We start from the raw sequence: 12,558 nt of genomic DNA on the forward strand, positions 1-12,558 counted from the left end.
CAGGCTCCGGATGCCCAGGCTCAGCGGCCATGGCTCATGGGCCCAGCCGCTCCGCGGCATGTGGGACCCTCCCGGACCGGGACACGAACCCGCGTCCCCTGCACCGGCAGGCGGACTTCCAACCACTGCGCCACCAGGGAAGCCCCCAAGCATGATTCTTATTGTAGCTATGTTATAATGACTTTTTTTCAGTTTGAAATTTGGGGCTTCCGCTGGTATTTTTTTATTGTGGTGAAATACATATATCGTAAAATTTAGCGTTCGTGGCATTTAGCACATTCACAGTGCTGTGTATCCACCATCACTATCTCGTTCCAAACACTCTGATCATCCCGAAAGGAAACCCTGTGCCCACTAAGTAGTCACTCTCCGTTTCCCCTGCTTCCCAGCCCCGGGCAATCACCGATCTGCTTTCTGTCTCTATAGATTTACCTCTTCTGGACATTTCACGTAAGTGGAATCGTACACTATATGGTCTTTTTTGTCTGGCTTCTTTCACTGAGCATCACGTTCACAAGGCCCATCCATGTTGAAGCGCGTGTCAGTATCTCGTGACATTTTACGGCTGAGTAATATTCCATTGTATGGATAGAGCACATTTGCTTCATCTAGTCATCTGTCAGTGGATGTTTGGGTCGTTTCCTCTTTTTGCCTACTGTGACTAGTGCTGCTATGAATATTCATGTACAAGGGTTTTTCTGAACACCCGTTTTCAATTCGTCTGAGTATTATTGGCTTTTTAACATATGTGGTTCAGCTATGTAAGAAAAGGAAGAAACAGTAAAAAGGTAAAGTAGGAAAAGAGGGATTTCGGCTTCTGTATGTGGATTTCCTTTTTCTGCCAACCTCAGCTGTTTGGGAGCCAGCAAGGGAACCAACCACAGAGAGTTTGGTCTTGGCTTTGTTCTTTCTTTTTTAATTATTATTTTTTACATCTTTATTGGAGTATAATTGCTTTACAATGGTATGTTAGTTTCTGCTTTATAACAAAGTGAATCAGCTATACATATACATATATCCCCATATCTCCTCCCTCTTGCGTCTCCCTCCCTCCCACCCTCCCTATCCCACCCCTTTAGTTGGTCACAAAGCACCAAGCTGATCTCCCTGTGCTATGCGGCTGCTTCCCACTAGCTATCTACCTTACGTTTGGTAGTGTATATATGTCCATGCCTCTCTCTCACTTTGTCACAGCTTACCCTTCCCCCTCCCCATATCCTCAAGTCCATTCTCTAGTAGGTCTGTGTCTTTATTCCTGTCTTACCCCTAGGTTCTTCATGACATTTTTTTTTCTTAAATTCCATATATATGTGTTAGCATACGGTATTTGTCTTTCTCTTTCTGACTTACTTCACTCTGTATGACAGACTCTAGGTCTATCCACCTCATTACAAATAGGTCAATTTCGTTTCTTTTTATGGCTGAGTAATATTCCATTGTATATATGTGCCACATCTTCTTTATCCATTCATCCGATGATGGACACTTAGGTTGTTTCCATCTCCGGGCTGCTCTTGAGCTCCTGGGCGCCTGGGCACTGTCCATGCCCCAAGGGCCACAGCTCCCCCTGGGGAAAGCCCTGATGACTGTAACTGGTGTGCCTGGGGAAGCCAGCTAGCCAGTCATCCTTCCCCTCCCTCAGAGGGAACAGGCAACAAGAGCTCTGGGATAATCAGGCACTTACTGTGTGCCAGGCACTGGGCTGAGCCTTTCACATACATGATCTCATGAAGTCTTTGCCCAACTCAGACAAGGAAACGGAGGCTCAGAGGGGTAAAGTAACTTACAAGATCACACAGCAAGGAAGCAGATAGGCAAGCTTCAAACCCGGTCACCCAACGCAGAGTGATGTCCCTGCAGGACAGTGGCACATCTGCCTATCACTCAGTTGGACTCATCTCAGTTGGACCTGCCCAGGTATCTGCCTTGGTGTAAAAGGGGTTCTATGTACGTTTGGCAATTCCATTTCAGGGACCTTGCACAGCCTCAGGGATTTCATTCAACCTTTGTCCCTGTGTATATTAAGCGACTATTACGTGCCAGACATTGTGCCAGCCAACCCTTTCTCAGCTGGAGTTCCTCATCTGAACCTCAGAACACAGCAGATCATCAGGGTGACTATGTTCTTGATTCTTGCAAGTATAGAACATAACTAGTACCGTTCCCGATACACAGGAGGGAAGCTAATCCAGGACATACAGTGGATGCCCTGGGAGCAGAGATAAGTTCTCACAGAGACATGGTCTCAGTCGATCATCGCTGTGTCTCCAGCATCTAGAACAGTACCTGACACACAGTAGGTCTAACATAAATATCTGCTGAATGGATGAGCAGGGATAGAGTGTTGGGAACAAAATAGACATGACTCCCCCCCTCATGCAGCATACATACATCCTGTTTTTACAATTTACAATACAGTCCTCTTTAATAATCCAAGCCGTTAAAATATTCGAGGACCTCGCACTGCAAGTAATTCATCAATGATCAGTGAATTTGTACCAGTACCTTTCCAGCATAGCCATGTGTGAACAGGTCTTTGGAATAGTCCCAGATGACATTTGTTAAACTTTTTTTTCTTAAGAAACACTGTCACTATAAGAACAAAAGGGGAGTGGGACTAAGGCATTACCCCTAGTAAACACATCAGGAGTGCCTGTAAATGGATAGGCTTTACCCAATGAGCAGGATGCATGAGTTCGCGGAGAGTCAAATAAAACCGGGGCTTAAGTTACCCCCGTTGAAATGGGTCCATACAACTCAGTGATACCAGTTAAAAAAGCTGAATCTGGGCTTCCCTGGTGGCGCAGTGGTTGAGAGTCCACCTGCCAATGCAGAGGACACGGGTTCATGCCCCGGTCCGGGAGGATCCCACATGCCGCGGAGCGGCTGGGCCCGTGAGCCATGGCCGCTGAGCCTGCGCGTCCGGAGCCTGTGCTCTGCAACGGGAGAGGCCACAGCAGTGAGAGGCCCGCGTACCGCAAAAAAAAAAAAAAATACCCTGGGTGCAGCATGTCCTGATCCTCCAGAATCTCTCTTGAGCCAAGAATCTGTGTCTGTTTGAGGTTTGCAAGGGTAGCTACAGCATTTCTTTTTCCGTGGAGGAGTGTATGGCTTCTCTTCTGTGTTGCATCTTGACCTGGTTCCAATACGAACAGGCTAGTGAACCTGGCAGGCTGCCAAGGTGCTCAGGGACAGTCAGCTGTCCTCTGAGCTAAGTCTCACCCCAGGACTGAAATCTGAACTGACCTAAGCCTGATGTTCTGGGAGATGGAGATCCTTGTTGTATTCCACCCCCAGCAGAATGCAGACTTTAGTCCTAGAGGAGTAATAATAATAATGATAATGATAGCTAGCGTTTTAGCCTTCTGTGGGCTAAGCTACTCAACCTAGAAGCGATACCTGTTGCTCTCCCCTGCCCACCAGTCATTATCCCACTTCTGATACCAGTTTCTGTATCAGCCAGGATTGTTCAGTTGCAAGCAACAGTTAATGCCCTCTTATTTCATTTAATCCTCATAGCCACCCCATAAAGTTAAGTATTGTTATCATCCTCAGTTTTGTTTTGTTTTGGTTTGGTTTTTTTTGCGGTATGCGGGCCTCTCACTGTTGTGGCCTCTCCCGTGGCGGAGCACAGGCTCCGGACGCGCAGGCTCAGTGGCCATGGCTCATGGGCCTAGCCGCTCCGCGGCATGTGGGATCTTCCCAGACCGGGGCACGAACCCGTGTCCCCTGCATCGGCAGGTGGACTCTCAACCACTGTGCCACCAGGGAAGCCCCCATCCTCAGTTTTAAAGAAGAGGAAATTGAGCTTCAAATAGATGAAATGACGTGCCCAAGGCCACACAGCTCATAAGTGGTGGAACCAGAACTTGAACCTACATCTCTCTGTATTATTTTAACCACTTCAAATACTGATGTGTTAGTGTTGGTGCATTGGGAACACTTGTCTGGTGACTTGGAATGGATCATAGGTCATTGCCATCATTTGAACCCAGGGGAATGTGAAATGGTGTAAAATATCTGTTTTTAGCCATACACACAGAAGGAAAGTTGAACTTATTAACAGATCAGTTTAGTTTAACACTCATTTATACTCTATCCCTTGCCAGTTGAACTGACACTGAGCTGATTCTTGCAAAAACAGGCAGGAATTGACCAGGCAAATGTGTAGGAAAGGTGTTGCCAGCATGAGGGACAGTACAGAAAAGCCCTCATTCTGGAATGCAGCACACGTGTTTAGAGCAGTTTCTGTGGACCACTCTAAAACAGGCATGAGGACCCAAAGAGGAAGAGGCCTGTGGCTGCTAGAACCTGCCCTGTTTCAGGCCTGTGCTGGACACTGGGGAAAGAGACGAATCAGACAAGGTTCATGTCCTCAGGTAGCTTACAGTCAAGGGAACTGAACATATATAGCTTATAAATGGGAACACAGGCATATAAGAGTTAAAATGTCACAGCTTGATAGAAGATTGGTAAGGAGTGGGAATGCCTTCCCGCCAGCATTTCTAAGCAAAAGATCTAGGGACTTCCTTCTGAAGGCTCCCTTTTACTGAACACCTACTATGGGCCAGGTACTGTGCGTGCCATACCCCCAACACACAGGCAACTCAGAGGCCATTGTCATTCCTGTTTTGCAGATTAGAAAACTAAGACTCAGCGAGCTTGCTGAAAATCAAACAGCAAGAAAGTGGCAAAGATCAGAGAGAAACTTCTACAAACACCTTTCTAAAAACAGCTTTCATTGCAGCGAAGTTTTGGCTTTCCCACATAAATCGCATTTACTTTTAAGATTCAGTCTTTTGATGTCCTCCAAAGGAGGCCTTGTCTTGTCCCCCTCAAAACCAAATCAAATAACTGGCTGTAATCAGTCGTTGTAGAGGGATGCAGGATTTAGTTAACCAAATGTTCTGCTCATTTGAGATGTCTCGTGGCATATGAGGACAACCAGATTTCAGAGAATTAAAATACAATCAAACAGACTTCACACACACACGCGCGTGCACACACAGCTGAATGGCAATTCAGTTCTTCATTCATGATTCCAGCCATGTTATTTTATCAGGCTGGGCCTCTGGGTGCTGATTCTTGTCAGTTACCTTTCCATTACAGCCATCTGGAGGAAGGGCTGACTTGTTTAGAGTTCCCACCGATGAAAAGTCAGATAAACTGCCTCTTAGAATGGCTGATGTATGCTTAAAATGAAAAACGTGTGTTTTACAAATGTTCTGTGAAAGTGTTGAGGCTTTGAGAAATGGTTTGCCAGTTCCTAGAAACGCAGTGAGCATGTTTTAATTCTGCGTCATTGTCACCAGTAACAAAAAGGTGCATCCAATTAAAAGCAATTGGGTTTTATTATCCAGGTGGTTATCTAGTTTGCTGTCTGCCTGTGTGGAGGGGAAGAGCTGTCCCCTGGTGCCTCCAGAATGCTTTGTGCTTTAGTTTACCTGGTGTTTCACCCCCTATCCCAAGAATCTCCCTGTTTGTCTGCCTGCCCGGCTGTTCCCGCCACTAGAGGACAGGTACCATGACTGCCTTACCCACTGAGGTTCCAGGGGTCTGGCCTCTGACCTATCAAACTGGGAAATCATGTTTCCTAGGAGAGCAGACGGAACTTGCAAAATCTTGAAGTCATGAAAGGGCACAGAACGTTTAGAGAACTTCAAGTAATCTCGAGACTGAACGGGCAGAACCAGCTGACAACCCACTTTCTAGCCTTGCTAAGGAGTTAGGACACTGTCCTGCAGGGGATGGAGAACCACCAAGGGTATTAAGTAGAAGAAGGGGCACGATCAGACTTACGTTCTAGAAGATCTTACAACTGCTTCCCCGAGGATAGATTAGAGTGGAGCCTAGAAGCTGGGGCTGCATTTTATCCAGTTCACTTTTCCTCAGGTACCCAACTACGGCTGTAATTATGCCCCCAGGGTCCAGGAAGAATTACAGCATCTAGCTTTCCCTGTATCCTAGCACTCAGGTCTCGCTATGAGCTTCCACTACATTTGAATCAGGGGTTGCCTTCTCTTATCTCCAGTTGCCTTTGCTCTTGCCTCTTCTTCGGGGAACTCTGAACTTGGCCTTTCCTCTGGTTGTTCTGGAGTTCTGGCCTTCCTGAGAGATTTCCTAGCAGATAAGAAGACTTCGGTAAGGCTCAAGCATGAGCCGTCTGGAAAGTCGAGGACAGTGATGGGAGTGTCTCTCCCCAACCCAAAAAGAAATAAGCCGGATGGAAAAATGGGTCTGAATCCGCTTGTGGGATGGAGTGCAGTGAGAGGAATCGGGTGGCTGGGGTCAGATTGTAGACGGCGCCACAGAAAGGCCCACACCCCGGACAGACGACGCCTGATGTGCAACCTATGCTCCACAGCGATCCCCTTGGAAGGAAGCAGGAGGCGTCAGAAGGTGGCTGCAGTTTCCTCTGCTTGTTTCCTGGCTCTTTCTAAAGAAATGAAGCATATTCCTGTAGCCTGTGCACCACGAGGAAAGCAGGAATGAAAAGAGCCTGCGCTCTCAACCTGGGGTGCTGAGGTCCAGATCTCAGCTCCACCTCTTCTAAGACTTTGGCCAAACTGTTAAATCTCTGTGTCCCACTTTATTCACATATAAACTAGTACCCACGTGATGGGGTTACTGTGAAATTAAAAGGAGGAGGAGCACTTAGCACTTTGCAGGCAACAAAAGGCATGTTTTCTACCCGCATTATGATTGTTTTCTGCTCCACATCTCTCCCAGGTCAGAGACTCAGGGAGCAGCATTCCTGGCAGAGGGAGTGGGATGGGCAAAGGCACAGATGTAGAGAGCCTGTGCTCTCCGCCCTCGGGGGCTGAGCCCATCCCATGGGGCGGACACTGTGCTGAATCACTGTTGAGCACCTACTGTGTACCGGGTCCTGGAGGAACAGAATGGAATTAGACCCAATGCCTGCTCACCTCATGACTCTGGCCAGGTTCCTGAAAAGTATCGTCCAAGGTGCCCGATGGAAAATCCCGGGGCTGTTAGCGGACAGATGGGCACCAGCTGGAACAGCTGCCCCGAGTACCGAGGAGGGTAGTTCTCTGCCGTGCCCCCCACACCCATGCTGCTTGACAGAAGGTTCATTTGGGTCCCACTGGCTGTTGGTACCATGGGGAAACCAGAAGGCCCCTACTCAGGCCTGGCCATCCTGCTGGAGAAGCCCACCAGCCTCCCCACCTCCATCCCCTTTACAGTTTCCTTCTCCCTGCCCACACCACTGGTAGCCAGCTGGTCAGTTCCTGTGTAATGATGTGAGCCCCAGCCATGCCCTCAACCCTTGGGGCAGCCTCAGTCCATGTAATGAGTCTTTCTGAAAGCAAAGAGAGACTCAAAGGCATCCTTTGCATGAACAGTTCCACATGTGGGAATTTAATCCTACAAAAATCTATCATACCCACATGTGGAAAGATAAATGTGCGAGGATGTTCGTAGGAGCAATACCTGCAAGCAGGGAGGCGAATGAGGAAACAACCTAAATGTCCATCACTAGGGGATCGGCTGTGCCCATTCCATAGGAGGCTGTGCGGCCATTAAAAGGATGAAGTCTGGGGCTTCCCTGGTGGCGCAGTGGTTGAGAGTCCGCCTGCCGATGCAGGGGACACGGGTTTGCACCCCGGTCCGGGAAGATCCCACATGCCGCGGAGCGGCTGGGCCCGTGAGCCGTGGTCGCCGAGCCTGCGCGTCCGGAGCCTGTGCTCCGCAACGGGAGAGGCCACAACAGTGAGAGGGCCGCGTACCGCAAAAAAAAAAAAAAAGCCACGAAGATGCATATTCCCGTTTCTGTAATAAAAAATGGATATAAATACTACAGCATCTACTTCATAGGGTCTCCATGAGGAATAAGTGGGTTAATAGGTACAGAGTGCTTAAAATAGTGTCCCCACATAGTAGGTACTCAAGTGTTAGGTGCTGTTGTTGCCTCTGCTGTAGTTTCATGATCTTGCTGTAGCCTGAGTTTCATGGTTATAATTTTAAAAGCACAGGAGAGGGTTACAGTCGGCCTTGCCACCATCATGGTTTTCTGTACTCGGGTTTATCATAGAAAGATGGAGGATGACGCTTCTCCTGGGGTCACGCATCCCGTGGCAGATCCATGTGCCCAGAACCACCTGAGTTTAAAATGAAAACTTCTGTGTCCTGGGCACCCCCTCAGTCCTGGGCACCCCGGGGCAGATGGCCACTCTCCATATGCCTTTGGTGGCCCAGTTGCTTTAGGAGGAATACGGACAAGGCATCATTATTGCTTTTCACATGTCATAGGAGAAAACATAAAAACGGTACGTCAGGATGGAATATTATTTAGCCTTATAAAGGATAGAAATTCTGACCCATGCCACCACAGGGAGGAACCTTGAGGACATTGTGCCATGTGAAAGAAGCCAGTCACATAAAGATAAATACTGTATGGTCCCACTTACATGAGGTCCCTAGAGTTTGACTACTCTGAATATGCACAGAGACGGGAAGTAGAAGGATGGTTGCCGGGGGCAGGGGGAAGTGGGGAGTTGTTGTGTAACGGATTCAGAGTTTCAGTTTTGCAAGATGCAGAGAGTTCTGGAGGTGGATGGTGGTGATGGTTGCACGACAATATGAATGTTCTTAATACAACTAAACTGTACACTTAAGATGGTTAAGGTGGCAAATTTTATGTGTATTTTGCCGTTTGAAATTTGAAAAATAGAAGGGTACATCAGCTACCACAAATACTGTTGCATAGGGTAATGCAAAGGTGGTACTTAAATTGAACATATATAGGAAATAACTGTACAGATGATACACTAGTGGAAGAAGTTGGGGAAATACTGTAGTATATTCTGAGCTCAGACTGAAGGTGCCTCAATGCTCAGCTTGCCCGATTCCACAGGCCTCCATCCACACTTCGCTCCACAAATGGCCCGCCCACTGCCTCCAGGAGGGCTACATCCGGTGCCCTCTGGGGTCTGGGCATACCTGGCAGCATCAGGGGTTTGAAATCCTGACATTCACAAAACTCTGTGCTGAACTTTGCTTTAGCGCCGTCAGCCTCGCCATCAGCCATGAACACCTCTGGCAGCGTGTTAGCATCCTGTATCAGGGAAGGGGTATCGGGGTGGGCAGGAGGGACCCAGAGGAGGGCAGTTGGCTCTGGGATGGGCTCCTTCCAAGTGAAACTGAGCAGGTCCCATCCACTCCTTGCCCTGCCACTCGCTGCCTGCAGACAGGCTGGGCTGTGACTGGACTTCTGGGCACCCGAGGACCTAAGAGCTATCCCCCTTCTTCCTGGGTGTCTTCATGCCCAGAGCTACGTGCGTATCTGACACACACAGCAGTGTGGTGGTCCTCTGGGAGCCAGTTCATAACTGTGATGCCAGCTGGGAGACTGTAGACAGGTTCCCTTCTGTGGAGCATCTCCCAAACCATGCTCTGCAGGAAATTCGTGGGTATGAAGCACAGAGAGCTTTCCAAGTTCAAATCAGGTTGGGTCTTTATACTGCTGTCCTCAGTTCAAAATGTCTTAAGCTTCTGATGCTCACGATGGCAATAATAATACTCTTAAATAGCAGTTAACCTTTATCAAGGGCTCACTGTGGGCTGGGTGCTACCGCACGGGTCTTACGTGCATTATTTTATTTAATACTCCCAACACCTGAGGCTTACTGAGATGAAAGTAACCTGCCTGAAGTCTGGGCTCTCAGGAAGAGACCGTGGGGAGAAGATGAAGAGGAAGAGAATTAACTACCAATATTCATGCTTGGCTTGAAGCAGCACGTCCTAAACTTTAAAGGGCGCACACATGCCCTGGGAGTCTTGTTAAAAGGCAAATTTTAACTCAGTATATCTTGGGTGGAGCCTGAGGTAGGGCATGTCTAATAGCAGTGGGCTAATGCTGCTGGTCCCAAGACCAGGCTCTGAACAAGGAGGCAGTGGAACACATGTGTGTTTTCTCTTGTACCTGGGATGGAATTCATTCACTCATTCATTCATTCATTCATCCATTCATTCATTTGTAGAAGCCATCTAGTAGCAAAGAACACGAGCTTTGCATTTAGAACCAGGTTCCAATCCTAGTTCTACACTGTTCACTAAATGGGTGTTTTCTCTGAGTCTCAGTTGCCCATCTGTAAAATGGGAATGAAACTCGCATTTTAGAGACTCTTTGTGATTATCAAATGCAATAAATTGTAGCAAAAGTCTGCCCTGGGGCCTAGGGCATGGTGGACATTTCATAATGGTGGTGCTTCAGGAGCTCATTTTACTATTCATGTATTTCCTTCTAACCGAGGTTCCCACATGGTTCCAATAAGTTTATTTACATTAAAATAAATGTATTTATTAAAACAAATTATTTACTATAATATTTATTTACTTACATATTCCCATAAAGATGTCCCAGTGGCTCCAAAGGCCACAGTGATGGGTCCCAGAGGCCCCACCATGAATCGGAGGAACTGGCATAGACGTGTCTTCTGATAATTTCCACAAAAGGTGGAAGAAAATTGTGGAGGAGACAGACACAAGTGATGAGCTGTGGAATTCATTTGGCAAATGACTCCACCAGAAAGGAGTGAGAAATGCGTGTGAGGGGGAGAGAGTGGGAGAGAGCACGGAACTGGGTAAAATGACAACAGATCGCAAGCTGTTAATTATTCAGAGGGAACTAAATATTATGTAGGCAATTACCAACAGGCGTCGGAAAGCCCCACAGGGAAACCTGGTCCTCAGCCGAATTCTGTCTCCCCCTGCAGAAGGGCTGGGGGACAGGTTTTAGCTCGAGGGGCAGGCTCTTCACCCAGGGAGGGGGAGGCAGGGTCCCCTCCGTGTCCAGCCCAGCCAGGACCCAGCGCTGTGCTTTGAAAATCGCTTTACCCACAAGCTCTGGGCCTGGAATACGCAGCCCCCTCCCTGTCTACGCTCCCTCCCCTAAGATGTCATCTTTTGAGACGATTTCATGTGGAAGCATCGCTAAGTAAATTCACTAAATGCCTATTCATCCCAGTCAGATGGGGACGCAGTGAAGCGGTAAATGTGACAATGGCCCCAGCTCAGGGCCCTGAAAAGCGCTTTCTGGGGCTGCTAAATGGAGCCTCAGCCGCTGACCCTGGGAGGCCTGAGGCTTCGTGAGCGGGGGCCCAGGAGCCCCGGCCCGGCCCCTTCAATCCTGCCACTGAGGCCGCTCAGAGGCCCCTCTTTATTATTCCTGCTGCCAGGGACCCATTCAGAGGTTAACTTGTCCCGGTATTCCTCAGGAGGACAATAATGAACTGTCTCAGGCAGTAGAGAGGGGGTTGGTAAACAGGAACTGCTAAGACGCGGAGATGTAACGGGCCTCTATGGTTTGGAAAGAGAGATTGCTTTCATTTCCTTTGCAGGCTGGTTTAGTTTCCACCTCTCCAGCAACTTCAAGAGGCCCTCTGCCCACAGCAACCCGTAACTGGGAGGGAAGCACGCGTGGGCTTTACGTCGCCTGTTTGCGGAGATGCTCCACGTGTGCATGGACACGTGGACTTGGCCTTTTGCCTGTGTCCCTGGGATTCGCCTCTGTGCGCATCCACAGGACTAAGCTTTCTGCGTGTGTGTCTGGGCGGGTTTACCTTGCTGTAGGCACACGGGGTTTTTCTGGCATCTTGCAGCCACTAGAACGGCAGGTTTTGAAGTGGTGTTGATTTCTGTAAATTAGTACGGGATGTCGGCAGTGCTCGTTTCCACTGCAGCCTCTGTTAACTTCTCCGTCCCCCTCCGCTGAAATTATGAGTTGGTCAACAATAGTTGTCCAACCAGAGAGCAGGGGCTTGGAGTGGCGCCACTGCAGGTGATGTAGGGAACCGAAGGAGGGGGTGAGGGGTGAGGGCGGCCCTGACCGGGTGGTGGGAGACCCAAAGCAGAGCAGCTCGCATTTATTGTGCACCTACTGTATGCCCTTTAAGTCCACCCAGTTATCCATCAGCACGCATACCTCCTGTGTGAAGGGCAGCCAGGTGAAGGCTGCCACTCAGGTTGAATGACTTACCATAGGACACACAGCTGGGTCAGGAGTGGAGCTGGGATCTGTCCCCAGCCCTTTCTGCTTCCAGAGCACAGGCATCGCTTTCTTAGGCACCCACCTGCCCCCCAGAGTCTAGCCTCCTTTCTCTTCCCAGAGGTGCGCCTTCACCGTTTCTCCCAATTTGAAACAATGGTTAACCCTTTCCTTCTAAGTAAAAATCCCTGAGCCGAGAAGCCAGATGATAAAGGAGCTGTCACTTCAGCACCATTTACCTGTTTGGGTTTATTCAGCGTAAGAGGCAACCGCGTTTCTGGCAGATGGAGACCTCGTGTGACTGCCTTTTAAAGTACCGTCACAGCTGTACGCACAAGCTGATCAGCTGTGACTACACCGCTAGTGCCGAGATTGATGGCGATAAATCTGGGATAACAATGCCGGGAACAGTGTCGCCCGTTTGCATCGCACTTCATATTTCTTAAAGTTCTCTCAGTCAGCCTGGGGGTTATGGCTTCATTCATTCATTGACTCATTCATTCCTCAAAACGCATTTGAAGGAGTCAGTTTAAACTCATCTCACCTTGAGT

General features: G+C 48.7%; 1 protein-coding gene across 1 annotated transcript in view; it reads left to right on the forward strand.

The window, feature by feature from the left end:
• The window catches only part of XYLT1 (xylosyltransferase 1), a 311,724-nt gene that overhangs the window by 251,435 nt on the left and 47,731 nt on the right, over window positions 1–12,558 (forward strand).

This window comes from Phocoena sinus, chromosome 15 (assembly GCF_008692025.1).
Source record: "Phocoena sinus isolate mPhoSin1 chromosome 15, mPhoSin1.pri, whole genome shotgun sequence".
NCBI lineage: Eukaryota > Metazoa > Chordata > Mammalia > Artiodactyla > Phocoenidae > Phocoena > Phocoena sinus.